Genomic DNA, 18,603 nt, shown 5'->3' with positions numbered 1-18,603 from the left:
TCGGGGATCGTTTTGACAAGTTTGACAGTTGATTTCCGCTCGCGTTGTGCTTAACGTGGAGGTGCCATGGCCATCCGGGCTCGGACGGTGGAGCCAGAGAAAAACTCAACAGTCGTGATAAACAAACGTCGCGGCGTCAAGAGAAGGCCACTCGAAAGTTGGAAAAACTACCAACCTTTTCCTCGTTCCTTCGTTATCTCAACGTCTATGTATCTATTTTCTCTTTCGCACTCTTTTTTCTTAGCTCCTTAGCGGTAAGCTTTTCTTCACTCTTTCTAGGTGTTGATTGGTTGGTTTTGTTTTAGGATGAAGTCTCTGTTTTTATTATTGTATCCTTTAATCTAGTAGTAGTAGTTACTTCTCGAACAAGCGCAACATTTTTATTTTGTGTCAATTTTCCTTTTCATTTTGTTCGTTTCATTTCTATTTATTACTTGCTAACATATTTGCATTATCGATATTGTGCCGCAAAGTATGTCAAGTCAAATCGGAAACTTTTAGTATTATAAGGGAATGTCAACCATCCAGATAAAGTTATTACACAAGTGTATTTCAATGTTGGTTATCCTTCCTTTCTTTGTGCAGTAAAAAACTAAAAAAAAAAACAAACAACAAACAAAAAAAACTTAAACTTTTTTCTACTATTTAAAACAGCTGTTATTTTATTAACAATACAGAGCGCGACTGAGACCTCTTTAATACCGTATGTTACCTGCTAAACCCGGTCAACATTTCCTCTGCATCCGGTAGGATGAAGTAAATGGTCGAAATGAGGGCACACACTGGCAAACAATGCCACTTGAGCTGATTTAACGGAAACTCGTATAGTAAAGGAGAGTAAAGATGGAGGCAATCCTGGTTTGGGTCGGATCGGTTAAGTAACGTTTCTTACCTTAAGACGGGATGACCTGCTCCTTAAAACTCGTGATCACGAACCCGCATGTAGCAAACCCGATGCGATGAGTGGGCTTGGGAAATTCCAAAACGCGTGTATTTAAATAATCGCTAATTTTACTGTTTAAAAACCTAACTAAAAATGATTTAAATTTAGGTGTAAAGGGCATAGACATTCGTAAATGACTCCAATTTGATCTTATTTAAACCTCATTCCAAAGCTAGACACAATATTTCTGTACGAATGAAATGGTCTCCAAAAACACCTTCAGAACCGTTTCCTTTAAATGGATTATTCCGATCACCCAATCATGGCACAGTCAATTCCGTTGGTCATCGAATCAAATTGGGCCAAACAGTTTACGTCCCGCGAGGCAAATGGTGCAGATGAACTCTATCGGGGAATGCTAGGTTTCAGCGCGCTAGCCGACCCGGCCGGTTGACGAGCTGGGAACGACGTGACGTGGAAAACCGGAAACCGGACGCCGCCGGAGCGAAACAGCTGAATGAAACCCGCGTGGAAGGGGGTACTCTTGAGCGCGGGGTGCGCACAATAATGCGCCATCGCTGGCACGGCACGGCGTACATATGCTGCGTTTGGAATTTTCTACCGGCTCCGCACGGTGGGATCGTGCTCCTTCAGAAACAAAATCTTCGAGTGGCCACTCGTGATCGAACAATCGATGAGCGAACGTACTGGCGATGCGCGCGCCCCGGATATGAATGCATGAACGTGGGGGACTACGGGAGTGCGTCAGGAGTTGAGCCCGTAAGGACTCTTCACGGCTCCATATGCCATATACTCCGGCACGCAGAGGGTTGGTGACCGGAGGGTAAAAGGAGGTGGAATAAGAGCATGTGGAAATTCAGTTCGCCGGGCGCACACTGCCAGCATAAGGCGAACGCAACGAGCGCACCCGGGGAAAAATACAAAGACAAAAGTAGTAAACGAAAAAAAGAAAGAATTTGTCAAAAGAAGCGAAACAACGAAATACGAAACGTGAAAAAAACAGAATATCCGCTCGAGAAACAATACACACTTCTAGGTGCAGCAGTAGTGGTGAACGTTCAGCAAAGGTGGAAACTGGAGATGGGGGAAAAACGAGAGGAAAACATAAAACAATAAAACCAAAACGCGAATAAAAGTGATCGCGATTGCTGCAGACGTTTGACAGCTTGAAGATGGGAATGTCAAACGTTCGAGTTAAAAAGGGTTCTGTGCCCGGCTTTTGATTTGAGGGGGATCCGTTTGGAGTGACCAGCCGGATTTAGCGATACCGGAAATCGTATCGTGGTGACCTTATGTTTGATAGATGATAACTATTGAACAGTTTTCTAGCAAAACAGTACAACACAAAAACTTAACCACTAATTACCAAACAAATTTAAATCATCAAACTGATAGATACAGTATGCCAACAGCGATACAATGCGAGGCGAGCATTTCCAAAAGAATGTGTTTTGCAATTTTCTGCATACACAGATGTAGATTTTCTAACATCACGTCCGAGTTCGACAACATCCAATTAGTCGGAGCTGTTGTGGAGTGGTTTCATCAATACTTTTCATTTTTGAACCAACATTTTCAATCAATTCTTCGCTTTAGGAGAGCAGTATTTTTGTTTTCAACTCTTATCATCCATGCTCGTTCCGAAACGCGTTCCACAAATTCAACTTTGATAGGAAAGATTTCTGTTTGTATGCACCATATCAGGTCAGAAGGTTCTCAATAGGTACAGCACTCACACCGATTTTTATCGGTTTCAGTGAAATGATGGCTGCCACAGGCACATATTTCACGGAAACACCATAGTTTCATATAATCTAAACGAGAGTTATTCATCAAAGTGCCGGTTTTAGTAGGAGGTAAAGAATGAAACTCAACGGCATGTTTCGTTCGATTACACGATGCTCCAATGTTAAAAGCAGTCTGTTTTTATTTTGAAAATGAATATGTTTGCATTTTGCTGCGGTGCAACTGTGGAGGCCTTGGAGCCTGAACATGTACATTTAATGGTTTAGGAATGTGTAGATGCAGCATCTGTTTGTAATGTATTCAAATCGGCATAGGTAGTTGGTAGGGGTTAGTGATTTTTTAGTTAATATTATTAAAAACTGGAGTAACTGCTCCGAGTATTTTTTTAATAATTTGTTTTTGTATAAAAAAACTAGAACATGTTTGTTTTGAATGTTCTCTTCATCCAATCAAATTGGGATAGAAGCCGTAGGTCACACGAAGCAATAGAAAGAGTGTGAGATGAACGAAATAGAGGATTCTCTACAACTCGGCTCAAGTGAGCTCTATTTTCGAGAGGACAACTTCATATAAATAATAAATTGTGCACTCACTCTAGGCCCGGGATTAACGGCACGCACCGAGTCATCTGTCCCCTCCAAGCATCTCTCCATCTACAGCCCCACCTAAAACAACCCCTTTCGAACGGAAAAACCTCGAATTTAGAAGCGAATTGATAACAACGACTAGCACACCACTTTCGATTTGGTGTTGGTGTGTGGGTGGCATTTTTTTTTAAATTGTGTTCCCGCTGGATTCCGGTTGGGGATCGGGCCGGAAGTGGGCGACACTAAGCCACGGCTGCATCCACCCGGCTGGTGTCTATCGATCGTAAGTGCTTGCATCTAAAACAATTCGACCAAAAAGTCAACTGTCGAGCAGGAGTGTCGACCGGGTTTCGAGTGGCCGGGAGTGGTGTGACATCAGCGGAAAAGTGTGGATTGTCGTTTGTGGGTGGAAATGTGTGGATGCTGGTTCGTGGCACAAATTGCAGAGTTGCGGTTCCGATTGCGTGCTCGGCTTGATCAAGTTTTGCTTCCGGATTTTATCGCTTCATGGCGACACGGAGAAAGTGGCCTATCTGAAGTGCTCACCTTTTCATTATATCTGTTGAAGTGATGTAGCTTTATTTATTTCAATACAGACTCAGCTCAGCACATAATACGCTTGTATTATGTTAGTTATAGTATAAAGTATTTATTGTTTGGTTTAAATCAGATACGTACTATTTAAAATAACTTTTAACTTTGATGTAGAAACAAAAGTCCCTTTTACGTTCATATTACTACGAAAACGTAAAATTGCGTGTAGAATTGAATTAACGTTGAAATAGAACAATCATAACCATACCTCAAAGGGGATAAGTAAATTGTTCTCATAAATACCTCAACCGCTCGGCATAATTATCACAAAACCTTCAATGACTTCAAACGTTTTCAAAAGCTTCATGCAGCTTTTTTCCCGATCTAAAACACAACCGTCTAATGGTGAGTGTTTTAAACAATTTCACAACATTGTTTCATTTCTCCGGGTACCCTCCCCCGCCTTGCCACCCTGTCCTGACACTTTTGCTTCCGTGCCAAAAACCGGAAAACAACTCGATTCGAACGCCTGAATGGGTTGCAAATTGCAGCTCGTTGGACGGTGCACTCGACGCCGACTAGAAAAGGCGCCCGTGTTTTCACATCCAAAGCATTATGCGTATCGCTTGTCCCAAGGAACGGAACTGCCAGAAGGCGCTCAATGGAGGCAAACAAGCTGTTTTCCAAATGCAATGGCGGGAACGGCGGGAAAATGCGCCAAAACATACCGTTGCGAAGTAAGCCGGAGGGTAGGACAAGAAAAAGGTCTGAAAGCTCCACATCGGAGACGGATGCACAATGGAGCGTGGAAGGAAATGGCTTACGAGGCAATGGCTAAAAGCAAGCATTATTATCCCCACCGAGAAGGGGTCTAAAGATTTGTGGGTACACGATTAATGCAAGGTAAAAGGCTCACATTGAAACAAAACGTTACGCGAAAAATTTCCACGACTTTCCCTCTCGCATGGTGCTGTTGGAGAACTTGATGTTCATGCCTTGAATGATTTTTTTTTTTTTTGCTTCAAATGATTCTCTGCAAATGAACGCGAGCGAATACTGCCAGCAATCCACATACTTTTGTTTCTTTTATTTTGAACTGGAATGTGTCTTCTATTGGAATAAAAGTTGGTACACACAACTGGCTGGTTTCGAACAATTCCCCATTATGCGAAATTTTAACGCAACAAGGAAGCTGAATTGTATTTCCCTTTTTCAACGATAATCATTCATACATTGTGGGGAAAGTGCAGAATACAATTTTCTATGTTGCTAATTAAAACAATAAAGGATATCCTTTAGTGCGCCACGCCTCCTAGGTTGGATGTTGGCGTGAGCGATGTTTCAAAGAATAATTCACCCGTCTGTATAGACCACTTGAGCGTTTGGTAAGTCATTTGAAGTAACAAAACTTACCAGATAATGACCATGGTATCTTTTATCAAATGCGTCGAATCATTTGTGCTATGCTCGTGAAGTTCTTTTCTCTTTAAGAAAATTTGTAAAGCCTACATTCGATGCTCATTGTTTTTTTAATGACGAGATATTTCCACAATAATAAAGCAACTATAACATTTTCCATGAAAGTCTGTAAAGTTTATTTAATTTAAATGAAGATAGTAGTAAATGGCAAATGGGCGAAAGCTACTGTCTTTATTTAGGGTACTCTTACCATCCCTTTTGTCCTGTTATCAAAATGTGCACTAATGTAGTCATCAGTTCTGATTTAAAATCAATCAATCGAAAGAATGCCATATCCTTGCATTTCCGGCAAACTTTCCCGTGTGTATGTGTTTGATTAGTTTCGCTCCCCAAACCGGTACGTGTGTGATGACGCAGGAGATTGAACAAGTGAGCGCATGCTCTTGAACGATCCTCTCGCAGGACAAATGTATCGAAATTGTATTCATTCCGTTCCTTCCGTTTGTTTCCGGCGTAAGGATGGCCACGACGAGACGCGCTTGACGCGGTGTTAACGCCCACGACGAAGCATTGGATCGGGCGCACCGTTTTATTTGTGTGCGTTCGAAAGCAGCGCAGGAGCAGGTCGCCTCCCTCGATGGTAGTGGTACGTGCTGCGTTTCATCGTAATGTTGCCTTTTTGACTCCTTTTGAAGTTTCCTTCGCTACTCCTCCATTTTGCGCGGCTATCTCACTCTTTTCCCTGCCATGGGTCGCCGTGTCGGTGCGCTCGCTCGAGTGTCATTCCATTCGCTAACAGAATTAATGATTGTTGTACAATCGAAACCGGGCGCCATGTTGGAACTATTGAAATTCGGTGTACGGCGGGTACATTTGCCTTCATTCGATATTTGATTTCCGGTTGAGGTTGTACCAGATCAGCACTGAAATTTGGGAATTTGTTGAACTTTTACAACACTTGGTTTAATTCATTATGCGCTTAATGGGATCGCTAGGTAGCATTTCGCAGAAAAAGTAGTGAACAAACGCTTACACGTAGTAATGTTTAGGAAAAATTTTCGTTTATGTTTTGTAATGCTTTTTACAATGGACAGTCATTCCAAATTCTGAACTCTATGCAAATGGAATAATATTCACTCTCGTGTAGATCCGAGCACGTTTTGAAACGAACCATATGAAAGAAAAACAATCTTTTGTAAATCTAACCCAAACTATTTCGGGTTGATGATGATTTGTCAAAATTCTAACAATGGGAAGTCTTCCACAGTCGGACAGGATCGAAAGTGCTCGGGGGTTGTGGGCCCGTTGGAGGTTATGTCACGTCCTGACGTGGGCTCCGGGCAGGACACATGGCATGGAAGGAAAGGAATACATAAACCTTCCATCGGCCGGGTCGGACGAATTGAAATTGAAATCCAGGGACCGGTCAAATCTCGGTGAAAGGCGAACAACAGATGGAAGGTACTGGTGAATCCATCCACTGGCCAATGGAACCTCGAATGGTTCGAAGAATGCATGGGGTGATGTTTATGTTGCCGCGGAGATGCTGTGTTGCTCCTGCTACCCTTGGTTCCCCGCGTTTTACTGGACATCGGCCCCGGCAACCTTCATTTGTAAAGTAAATATTAGTTGTGAAAATAACCGAATATTTTTTCTCGCCCTCTCGCGTTCGCTGCGGTTGTGCATTTTTGGCCATCTTGCTGTCAGTCAGTCTCGGGCAGTAATTCTTCCTTTCGGACTGGGTTTCCATTTCTACTCCGTCCTTTCTTTTGTGTCCCTGACGGTGGACTATGGTCACGGCAGCTTGGTAGAAAGTCTGAGGGGAAAATAGAGTGAGCCGAAATAATAAAAAATAGGTTAAAAAAAATAACATTCAACCATTGTCCAGTCTCCGTTGGGTTTGTCGTGATTTTTTGGAACGATTTTTTTTCTTTTAGAGAAATGTCCAATCGAATGGTTGACTTTACGCTTTCGAACAACAGTGATAAACCGTGGGCTGAAATGTAGCCCACATCAGCATTGAACGTATCTAAAATTAAAGTCTGAATATTAAAGGATGAAATAAGTGAGAAAATTCATATTCGGATGACAGACTTTTTCTACATCGAGCACGTCCCAAGTTGTTTTCTTTTGGCGCTTAATTCCATCCTCCATCGGACAGTACATCCGCCTCGCCAGCATTCCAGCGGGCTAGCTAGGAAAATATTGTTTTTTGTGAGAAATTCTTTCTCCGTCAAAACTCGGGCTTCTCGTTCGGTTTCCGATGTTTTGTTAGTCGCTTTTCCTTACCACCATCAAATCCTTTCCAAGCAAAGGCTGGTCCTGCCCAGTGTTAATTTGTTTTCTCTGCTTTGCGGGTGAGAAAGACCAAAGCAAAAGGAGATACGAAAGCAGGAAATTTTCAAAGGACAAATTTGCTGCCGAAAAACTTACGCGTTGACGTCCGTGTTGAAGCAGAAGTAATGGAAGATAAATAAAAACACAGCCTTTTGCGAGGAGGTTGTAAAGCGGGTTTCAAATTCTAGTTTTACTCTTTAATGTTTTAATTCATGTGCGACGTTGTAAAGGTGCTGGTGATAAAATTTCTTAGCAAAAAAGCTTGCCTTTGAAATCACCCGGGAAATTTAGTTGTGTTTAAATATTTTCAGTAGAAAATGCGAGCCCCAAAAACACAACATTTTCGCGTGGACCGAAGTTTAATCGCTTTCTTTCATTTCAATCGCCAGCATTTTCTATTATTCACTTCCCCGAAGTGTAAAGCGACACCTTCTGGCAAGAGGGTTTTCTTTTTATGAAAATTTTAACTATGAAGAATGTACCATATTCTTTTGAAGATCGGTTTTATTGCTTGGCACGTGCAAGATCAAGAGATTTTTCCGGTTGATTTACACCCGCATGAGTGCGGTATGGATTTTTCAAGGCGTTCTATGAGGTTATGTCTTCAGTTAACAATAAAGATGAGTAGGTTTTTGTATTTTATATGTAAGTTCTAACACAAAAAATATTTGAAGTCTAACAAGAGATGTGGAAAGGAAAAAATATTTGCAATATTTGACTTTGAAGCTTATAGATTTTTAAACTATTAAATTATATTTCCATGATAAATCAACATTTAAATGTCCTCACCCATCTTCATTTTCATCCGTTTTTGTTCGAGAATTTTTGCATTTCAATGGCACCGAACGGAACTACACTTCCCTTCACCGGAAGCACGACACTTGACACCTCCAATGGTGGTTGCAGGTTGCATCAACGCGACAGAGCACGATTTTTCACCGATGGTACGAAACCGATACGGCTCGGTGCCACGTGCCACAATGCTATGCTGCTGCCTTGAACGTGTATGCCTAATGTGTTTGGCTGCTGAATAAGTCCTTTCTTTCCCGGGGACAGGAAGGCACCGTGACGGCTTACCATCCCTGGACAGCGCTGCACCCAACGTACCGTTTGTTCAATTTTTCACAGCGAACGTGTGTGTGATGACATTCCATTTCACGCCACATCCACAACAGATGCCCGGAGTGTCCAGTGTGAATGTTTTCTTCGTCCATCGTTTGGCCAACGGCAAGGACGTGTGGTTGTATTGTACCGATAGGATAGTGTTTAATTCAATCATCAAGTAAATTTAATGGCCCGATTTTATGTTACATCGAGAGGAAAATTGTTTCGAAATTTTGCCTAACTTCGCAAGCGTATTATTTTATCGAAACACACTCCAAAGGCATAAAACTTATCAACTTTTTGTTGGTTTATTTTGTTTATTCGTTGTCTGCGACTGCCAACCTTATAAACACCACCACATACGTTTATGGGCGGTAAAATTGGTTTTCCTTCGGTAAGGTGCTTTTCCAAGGCTCTGCCACTCTCCGATGGACTCATCCTAGTCTGTTTTCCCTTTCCTCGAGCCAAAAATCGAGAAACGACCAGCCATTCGAGTCATTTACTCCTGAAAAAAAAGTGGGAAATCGTTGGTCAGTGGAAAAACCTGTCAGCACCAGACACGAGCACAGGATTCGGGGTTCCCTTTTTCCCTTACAGCTTCCCATCCAAGCATGCGAACGTTTCCGGTCCACCGGAGCTCCGGAGGTAGCGCTGGTACGGTTTTATGGTTAAACCTTCGTTAGGAGTCTTTTTTCCAGTTTTCATCGGTCACATTTCAAAATCCCCAAACGCCCAACGCACATACACAGCCGAAGTGTTTTATGATAGTAATTTAGGATATGGAATGCTTGAAATTGGTCCTTTCACTGCTGTGGAAGTTTGCGTAAATATTGCAAGAGGTTTGTGGTTAACGACTGGCATAACCTTTTTTTTGTTGCCAATATTTTAACTCACATACTCATTTGTTTGTTATTTAGAGCTACTGGTTTTATCTAAGTTATTGACTAATAAGACTAATGTAATGAACAGAATACTGAATCCCGATTTCATCGATTGATGGCCAAATAGAGTGCTGTCCGTTTTAACTTACATTAAACCTGCACATTGCAATATCCGGGTGCGGTATTTCGGCTCGTATTGGATTAGCTTCGACCAGAAGGCACTCGAAACCGTACACGGACCGTCATGAGACACACAATCGGTGGGTGAACGACGTAAATGAATATCCTTGTGCATGCCGAAAGCCAGCATCAGACATCGAACGGTTGAACGAGCCGGCGTTACAAGGCTCAACGATCGATATCGATACCACCATCATCACAATCGAAGTCTGGCTCGTGGACTTCGAGGGCGGTTTGCGTTGGGAAAGCGGTTTGTGAAATGGGATTCACTCGAAACCGTTCAATGGCAATTCCGGTTCGACTACTAATTTCTGCCCCTAATCCACCGGCTGCGGCTATGGTGTGTGTGTGTATGTCCCTTTTTTTCTCTTGAATCCCCAAAATCCGGGCAACGCTTTATTGCTTTGGCCGGGTTCCATTTTCCACCTGCCTTGCGTGCGTTCTCTCGATTCTGGAAGTCGATGATGGTGAATTTCGTTCGTTGGGTACGTTGTGGCTTCACAAACCGGTGCCCACCGTGGCGGAGAGTTTTCGATGAAATTCGACCCAAAATAGGAAATTACTACGCCATTAGGGGGTTTTCATTAGGCGAGGGTTGTTTGAAATGAAATATAGGATTTTTCACGTTTCAACAAAATGAAGACTATCATTAATGGTGATGTAAAAGATGGTTTTGATAGAAAAAAGTGAAGAAATATGAATAGCTAATCTTTGCAATGCTTTATTATCCATTTGAATATTCTCATTTGATCGGAGCATCACAACATTCTATGTGAACAAAATATAATATATACACGTCAATTTAGCATAAATTTTTCTAGTCAGTCCGAGTAAGCATTCAAATCTACACAAGAAATAACTATTTATTGTGGGAAGATCGTCTCAGAATAAATATAAGGTCAATGTAAAGCAGCCTAACGTTGTTGACTGGCATTGAGTCCATCGACCAGCTTGGAAAACTGGGTGAAAGTCAAGCAGGATGCCACTGATGAATGAAGTGTTTTATGCATATCTAAAATGCAACGCTTGAAAGACGGATAACAGAGCTGTTGCAATGAAAATGGCGTCTTGATGAATGCAAAATCAACACCCCCGGTGATTAATTAGTGAATTGATAACTATTTGACGCTCGTTGAAAAACACGAATATGAATAAGTATAATGTTTATGTTAATTAACGCTAGATGTGCAAATGAATAAATTATTTTTGACCTTCTGAATGGTTGAACGGTAGTCAGTCTCTTTTACTCAAACATATTCAGCAATAAAAGGTAGATCATGAACTGTTTTGCAAATAATTTCAACAAAACAATATTGATCTATGAACAGGTCCGTTGTGGAAAAATGTCCTCGAAGCCTCCACCAAACTCGTGGCTTCGACTGCCAACTTCAAGTGCGGAATATATTTATCTCGCAATCTCGGGCAGCGTCATAGCTAGGTTTCACAAAAGCAAAACCAAACTGTTTTGTTGAAAATAGGAAGAAAAGAAAAGATGCTCCACGGATCAATGGAGCTCGGACTGGAAGTTCCTCCCCGGGGTTCGGGGTTCGGTTTTGAACCGGACCGGAGCGGGCTCTTGAACGATTAGCGTTGCGCAGCGACGAGGTCATACTCTGGGGGGGACTACATGGGACGTCGAGAAGGCTTCCGTTGGCCAGCTTGTGCTCATTAGCACCGACCGGTGCTAGGACAAAGGGGGCGAGGAAGCCAAAAGTTCTGTTTTCCTCTTCTGCTTCTCCGTTGAAGTGAATTTGAATTTCCTAAAACATACAGTCACAGTGGAAATCAAACTCATCTTGGCCATTGCGGAGTGAGTCTGCCAACCAACGCGAGGCAGCTGGTGTTCGGGACGAACCCAGGCCCAGCGGGTTCCCGGCTTGGGGCCAGTTTACGTGCGCAGGTTAGTTAGCAAAACACTTCAATTGTTACGTAAGAAGTGTACATTTCTAGCATTCGGCGCGTCCATGCTCCCCGAGTCGGCTGAGATGAACGTGGTCCGGAGGAGTGGAGTCGGTTCTTGAATGTTTATGCTCCGTATGCAAAGCAGACAGGGTCAGTTAAGGGAATTTCTGAGGCTCTGTATTTTTTTTTCTCCCCTCTCACCCGTCCTGTTGTTTCATATTCGTGCTACGGCCTCTTGTTGTTGTTATTTTTCCAGCCTTCCATCTTGATCGTTTCGTTCGACATTTTGGTGGGACTTTTTCTAGTTCTTTTTTTCTTAAAGCTCCCCACAGCATCGTCGGGATAGTCGGGAGAATCTTGAGCTGCGTCTTCGAGACAACGGGAACCCGATGATGAATTGATGAATTTGTGTGTAAATTAATTTCGATGGTTTTCTAAGTAGACTCCACTCGTCAGTCTCCACATAGGTCGAGTGGGCTGGCGACGGCGGTGGAACGGCTTTCTTAGTTTTCCCTTTTCCCCTTTACTACCGGGGGAACTGAACCGCCCGAGAGGAAGCCTCTGAACCTGCAATCACCGTTCGTTCGTGGAACTGTTGTTGTTTTGCTTTCTCAAACAAAAGGCATGTGGCTAGCCGGCAGATTCTACAACTCTAAATGATTAAACAAACATTAAACGCTGTTTTATCCAAATAAAATGATTGGAAGTCCTCTTCATGCTAAAGAAAGAATAAGTCTATGTGTTGGAAATATTTTAAATTATAAATTGAATAAATTTGATAACACCTTTAAAACGGCAGAAGCGAACTTTGGAGGAGGAAAAGATTATTAATGTAAAAACTGCAAATAAAAATTAGGCAAAGGAATTAAGAGAATTCGAACGAAATAATGAATAAACAATAAATGGAAGGAAGGGAAAAAGAGGAGTAATGTCTCTTAATTACTGTTGTATGATGTTAGGTTTATGTTGACCTATTTGTTGATCCTATATGATATGTTAAAAATCAAGATGAAATGAGAATCCCAACAATCATATTCAAAATAGTGAGTTGGCAATCGAGGTGCTTTTGCCGGCGGTTTGTTTTACTGTTCATTGTGACACGATCTCTGACTGTTGTTGGAAAACGTGCAATTTCCACCAGAAAATAGTCTCTTTTATTCGGATGATAATTCACATGCTGATTTTCATCCCCGCGGAGGTGTCGTGATGATTCCAACGGTGTGTGACACGCTTCCGGCGTGATGACGGACGCGAAAACCATGGCACCATGTCAATTAATAGTGTGTCCGCGTTCGTGTGTGTGTTTCCCCTGATTTCCACCTTCCATCGGTACACCACCAACCAACTCGCTCTTGACGCATGCTGCACTTGGGAAGCAATTATTTTTTAATAATCAACCTCCGGAAACCACCCTGCCCCGAGCGTGGCTTTCGTTTGTTTCCACTGTCGCGTTGGAACAAAAAACCCGGTGCGGACACACAGAAGCCCACGGCAAACATGACCCTCTCGGCGCGACTCGCTCATCGGAAAACAATTAGGAAATCATAATTTGTTTTCCCAAAAATATGACATTTGCTTCCGTCGGCGTGGGCACACCGTGCCATGGCACGTGGCGCAATCGACGTGACAACGACGTGTCCAGAGGTTGATCGAGGGAAAATCCTTTCCCCTGGCCGGATGGTGGTGGTGAAATGTGGGCGTTTGGAAAAGCTGGTGAATGCCGTCCCACAGTTCACAGTTAAACCGTGCGGCACGTGCAGACTATTTCAAAAGTCAGGTTAATCCCTAGCCCATTCGCTTTTTGGGTGGGAAAAATGGAAGGAAAAATCACGCAGGCAGGTACGCTGCAGGACGGATCTGAATTTTCCTCGGTACCTTTCTTCCTTTAATCCGCTTTTCATCAAGTCTAGCTAAAGGCCGTGGCCATACGACCATGGTAGGAAACTTGAGTGGCCAGGTACATTTTCCATTTTCACCCGCGAAAGACGAAAGTCTCGCAAGGAGACGGCGAAGAACAATTTGATTTATTTAATTTATTGCCAGGTAGCATAACACCCGGCTTGCGGGATGGCATCACTGTTCGGTGAAGAAAGGAGAGAGAGAAAAAACAATATAATCTAACAACCCCGGAATGCATTCACGATCCACGAAGGTTCGTATCCAACCGGGTTGGCGTTGACTTAATCGCTTGTTATTGGAAAATCGAAGCCCGCGCTCGGGAAAATCGTCGCACGCGTAACCGGAAGCCGACCGCGCGCGCCTCGGCCAGCACGGGGAGAAGGTTTGGCTCGATTCCCGGTCCTTTGCCGGAAACCCCGGAAAAGCACCCGGAGAACTCGTTCCGAAATCACTTTATTAAATTGGCGTCACAGGTCCTGGATCGGAGGATTATTTGATTCAAGTAGGGCGCGGAGCGAGATGGAGCGAGTCGGATACGACGAGATGGAGAGAGATGTCTGAAAACGCGCGAGCGCTGAGGGTTTCAGGGCACCAGCGCTCGTTCCACGTCATCGAGATGCGAACGAAGGGGAACGGAATTTAGCGAAATTCGGTCGAAAATGCGTCCCCTTAGCGACGCCCTTCCCAACCCGCGCACTGACGTCGCCATCGTTCGTCCACCGGCGTACGAAGTAAACCCAAGAGGGAGTTCCACAGGAGTCCGCAAACGTTGGAGGCGCTTCGTCGTTCCGTCTATGGTCGATAATTTGTTTCATATGTTCGGATTAACGGGTACCAGAGGGGGAGGAAACGGACCGCCGCCGGCCATTGGTTGGTATGTTAAAGATGTGTTATTATTGTTATCAGTTTTGCCCCCTCGTTTGGTTGAAGGGCGAAGGTGGCACCGACCGGTGACGACCCTCTTGAAATGGCCACTTTCTGGCAAATCATAGCGGGTGGCATCGGTTAGTTTTCGTTGTAATTACCATAACTGTCAATTATCGGATCGTTAGGTTCAACTGAGCCGCTGGTAAACTGGTTTTATAAAGGTGCACATCTGAAGGGATTGGAATCAAAGGTAGAAGTACCATAAATTGCATAACAAATTTCGTTACGGTCGATTTGAGATTGGAAAAAAAATACTGTGAACATATTGCAGCAGTGAAGCGCCTTAATGAGAAAGATTGATAGATGAGAACGAGATTGAAACCTACGGCGCTAAGATTATAAGAAGAACGACTCTACTAGCTGAGCTACGGAACCTTACCCTAACATTTTGTCAATAACTTCTTCATTTAATAATTATTTAAAATACTATGTCAGATTTCGTATAGTTATTAAATCAGTGCCACAGTTAAACCACTTTGTTGGGTCTGTGTTTTGTAATTATCGGTTAGAAAACAAACTCACCACTTACCTCATCCGAACCTATTCCAATCAAAGCACTAATCTGCGCTCGACACCATTGGCAACCGAACGGTAATCGTTTAATTCCGCGTGGAAAAAAGGTTCGAAACAAGGAAAAGCCGGCAAGCGGTTCCCATCGAGCCCAGCCCGAAAGGGGGAAATCGATGCCCGCCGGCACTCCACCGCGGCCTACTGCGGTGTCGAAACAAATAGGCGCATTAAAATCGGCTAATCCCCGAGCAAACGCTCGCACCGGAGGGCCCGGACTGTTGCCCATGGGAACCCTTTTGCTTCGAACCGGCAACTCCTGGAGTTTTGGTACATCACTTACAAGATTTTGATTTACATCCTTTACATTTGCCCGAGGCTGATGGCGAAAGAAAAGTCGGCGGGAATTTTGTGTTTTTCAAGTTAAGCTTGTAAAGGACTTTGCTCGCCCGGTGGGGGTATTTGGCAGGTTTACCGTTCAAGAGCGTGAATGTTATTTCAGTCATTTTAATCCATCGATAATCGAACGAACCAACCGCCAATTCGACGAGTCGTGTTGACGTTTTGCATGCAATCATCAGTCGCGAAACAACCGACATCGACAGCCTACAACAAACACGCTGCGTGTTGTAACACCTTTCGCCGTGTACCACGTTTTCGTGCTTTGTCCAGCATTTGGTTCTCAGAAGAATGAGCTCGTTGAAAAGCTATCCGCACGTAAACAAAAAGAACAAGAGTTCGAACAATATCAAGCGCAACGGAGCGATAGGATGGACGACGCACCAGGGGAAGAAGATGTCCTGTCAATCTTTTCGAACTCGCTGTCTTCGAGGTGTGCGAGAAGGAATGGCGTCGTCATGCAGACACGTTGTCGAATGCGGGGAATGCGCCAGCCAACGAACAACGTCCGTCATAAACGCAACGGCCATCACTTGGGTGGGCCCGTTTTCCGACGTCCCCGGACCATCGCGGGACCTCGAGAGGACAGCGTGCAGCAAGAAAATGGTACCGAAGTGACGATTAGTCAGCAGAAATGGCGCTCGAACGGTAACCCTAACCTCATGTCCGAGGCGCGCGGACCCGAAAGGATTTCTTCGGAATCGCTTCGGCATGAGTTTCCACAGAACAACTTCAACGGTAGAAAACCAAAGATGGTGACCTCCCGGAAGGTGGAAGATGCAGGGTCGTTCGGGAAACTGTGGACTTACATTGACCGGGGGAAGGAGGTACTTTTCTCCTCTACGGTATAGGGTTGCGGTAATTAAGTAATTATTCATCAATTTCCACTGTCTACGCCTCGTGGCTCGTGCCTGCGTCGGTGGCCCGGCTATGATTTATTAGGCTGTTGTTAATGCCAGTGTGACGGCTGGCTAAATGGCGGCTGACCGGCGGCCAAATCAATTTATTCATCACCTTTGGTTATTTTTTCTCGAGAAAAAGGAACAAAAATGATTCCGCTACGAATTAAATCGCCGAAATGCGTCACTTTGGTGGTGTGAGTTTCCTTGGAAAAAAAGCATTGCTGTCCAGCCTAGACATCGTGTACAGCGCCACGGTGCGCGAGTCGGCGTCCAGGATGAGATCACAATAATAAACAATGCACAACGGCCGAAACTCAACAACAAAAAAGCTCACTTGTCAAACGCGTTAGGCGCGAGCTGTCAAACAACCATAATCGATTCCAGGTAATTGCTGGCGCAAGCCATTACAAAGCCTTGCCTTTTGCTTTCGGATGCGTTCTTCTTCTTCGTACGCCTTTTTTTTCTTTCCCCAATTTTTCGGACCAAATCTCCTACCCTTGCTGGGGATGCTGGCTCAGCAAAGAAGAGGCGTCGGTCGGCTTGTCACGCTTATCCGACGCTAATCACATGACAGTGATCCGTTTCGTTTTGTTCGGCGCTGATTGCGATCCGTCATCACGTAGAAGCAGCGATACTAAAAAGCCTTCCTTGGGGTTTCGTGGCACGAATATTTGTGGGACCTCTGTAGCAAGAAGAATTATTCCATTGAGGGGCTTTTCTTGAAGCGCCCATTCGGATGGTAATCTCAAATGGGGGAGATCCACATTTCCGCTTTTTTGCCAAATTTCTCGACGAGATACACACGGCGGGGGAAGATGCTCAAAATTTTGCTCATTAGATTCGCTCCCCGTCAGCAAAACTGTCACGCCTCGGTTATTTCCTGAACCCGGTTCAGAGGGGGGAACTTAGGTTTTCCTCCTTGTACATGCGTACTAGCACACGGGTTTCTTTCTTTTCGGCCCCGTCAAGGGGACCAGAGTCGACGGCGACGGCACGCAATATCACGCAGAAGCAAAATCAAACTTCGGCACGTTCCTTCGGCGCTTCCGTTTGCTGCTGGCACTATTTCCGCCCCGGAAAATCGACCACGTTGGGGAGGAAACTCTACTGCTTCGATTCTGCTCACAGACATATTGAATTACCGAATGCGGGCCTGGGAGCTGGCGGATTGCCGGCTCAAGAGTAATGTCAAGAGTTTTATGTGGGTTTTCATGTTCTCTGTGGGTTCTATCGAGATTTATTGTTCATTAGGTTGTGGTTATTTTTTTTTTGTCACAATTTGTGATTCACATTTGCGCTCAAAGCAAATTATCCAAAACGGAACCATTTCCTTTAATTCATTCAGCTTCATATTTTTATAATGAGCAATGTCTTCTTCCTGGAGGAAATGTTGTGTCAGTCAAAACGTTGTCCAAATGCTAAGTATAAATTAATCTTGTGTTCCGCTTATAAAATGGCGACAATGTGAACTATCAGACACGTGAAGACAGTATAATGGAAACCGCCTGGGGAAAACGAAACTCGCTGGGAAAACAGGAAGAAATATTTTAAACAGAGACACACAAACACAAAAGAAAAAAACAACACAAACACATCCTTCACATTCCCTATTACCTGTCGACAGTCGAGTGCAATTGTCCAAGTCACGTACTGGTTCCTTTCTCCATCACTCCACCTCAAACCCCCTCTTCCGGCGCAAAACAATAGGACCGACACTGACGCGGAAGTTTGCGCGGATCGCTGCGGGTTCGAGGGTAGGTGTCGGTGCGTCCTGGGAGGGGGGAATCGGGGAGGAATGTGAAGCGTTTTCCACCGGCCCGTCGGGAACGGAAGTGCACGGTCTATCTCGTTGGATCATCTCGTGGGTCCGACGGCGTTCAGGAACGTGCTTTTCGAGCAGATGAGGACCAGCACGACGTTGCCGCTGACGTTGGCATTGGCGGGAGAGTCGAGTTGAACTTTGACCAATGTCAGCGCAACCGCCAGCAGGACGTGAAGGTTCGTTAGTGTCGCAAAATTGTAATTTAATTTGTCGATGTGTTACAGATGTTAAAAGACCATGGGTTGGGTGTTTGTGTTCGAGAGATAGACAATTTTGACGAGGAATGAAATAATATTTTACGTTATTATAATAGTTACTGCAATAATTCAAACTTCCTACGAAAAACGTGAAAGGTTGTTCATTCTTAGATAATGTATCAAGAATATGAAATCTGAACATGAATGTGATGTTGACCTTAAATAAATCAGACAACATGACATAAATAAATACCGGTATATCATTTTTTTTAAAACCCAACGTTCTTACAGTTTGCCATCAATCATCAACAATTTATCGTTAAAATAAAGGGGCGATATTTTAGGACTGCTAAAAT

The sequence above is a fragment of the Anopheles coustani genome, chromosome 3 (assembly GCF_943734705.1).
Source record: "Anopheles coustani chromosome 3, idAnoCousDA_361_x.2, whole genome shotgun sequence".
Lineage (NCBI taxonomy): Eukaryota > Metazoa > Arthropoda > Insecta > Diptera > Culicidae > Anopheles > Anopheles coustani.
Note: the sequence above shows the minus strand (reverse complement) of the source record.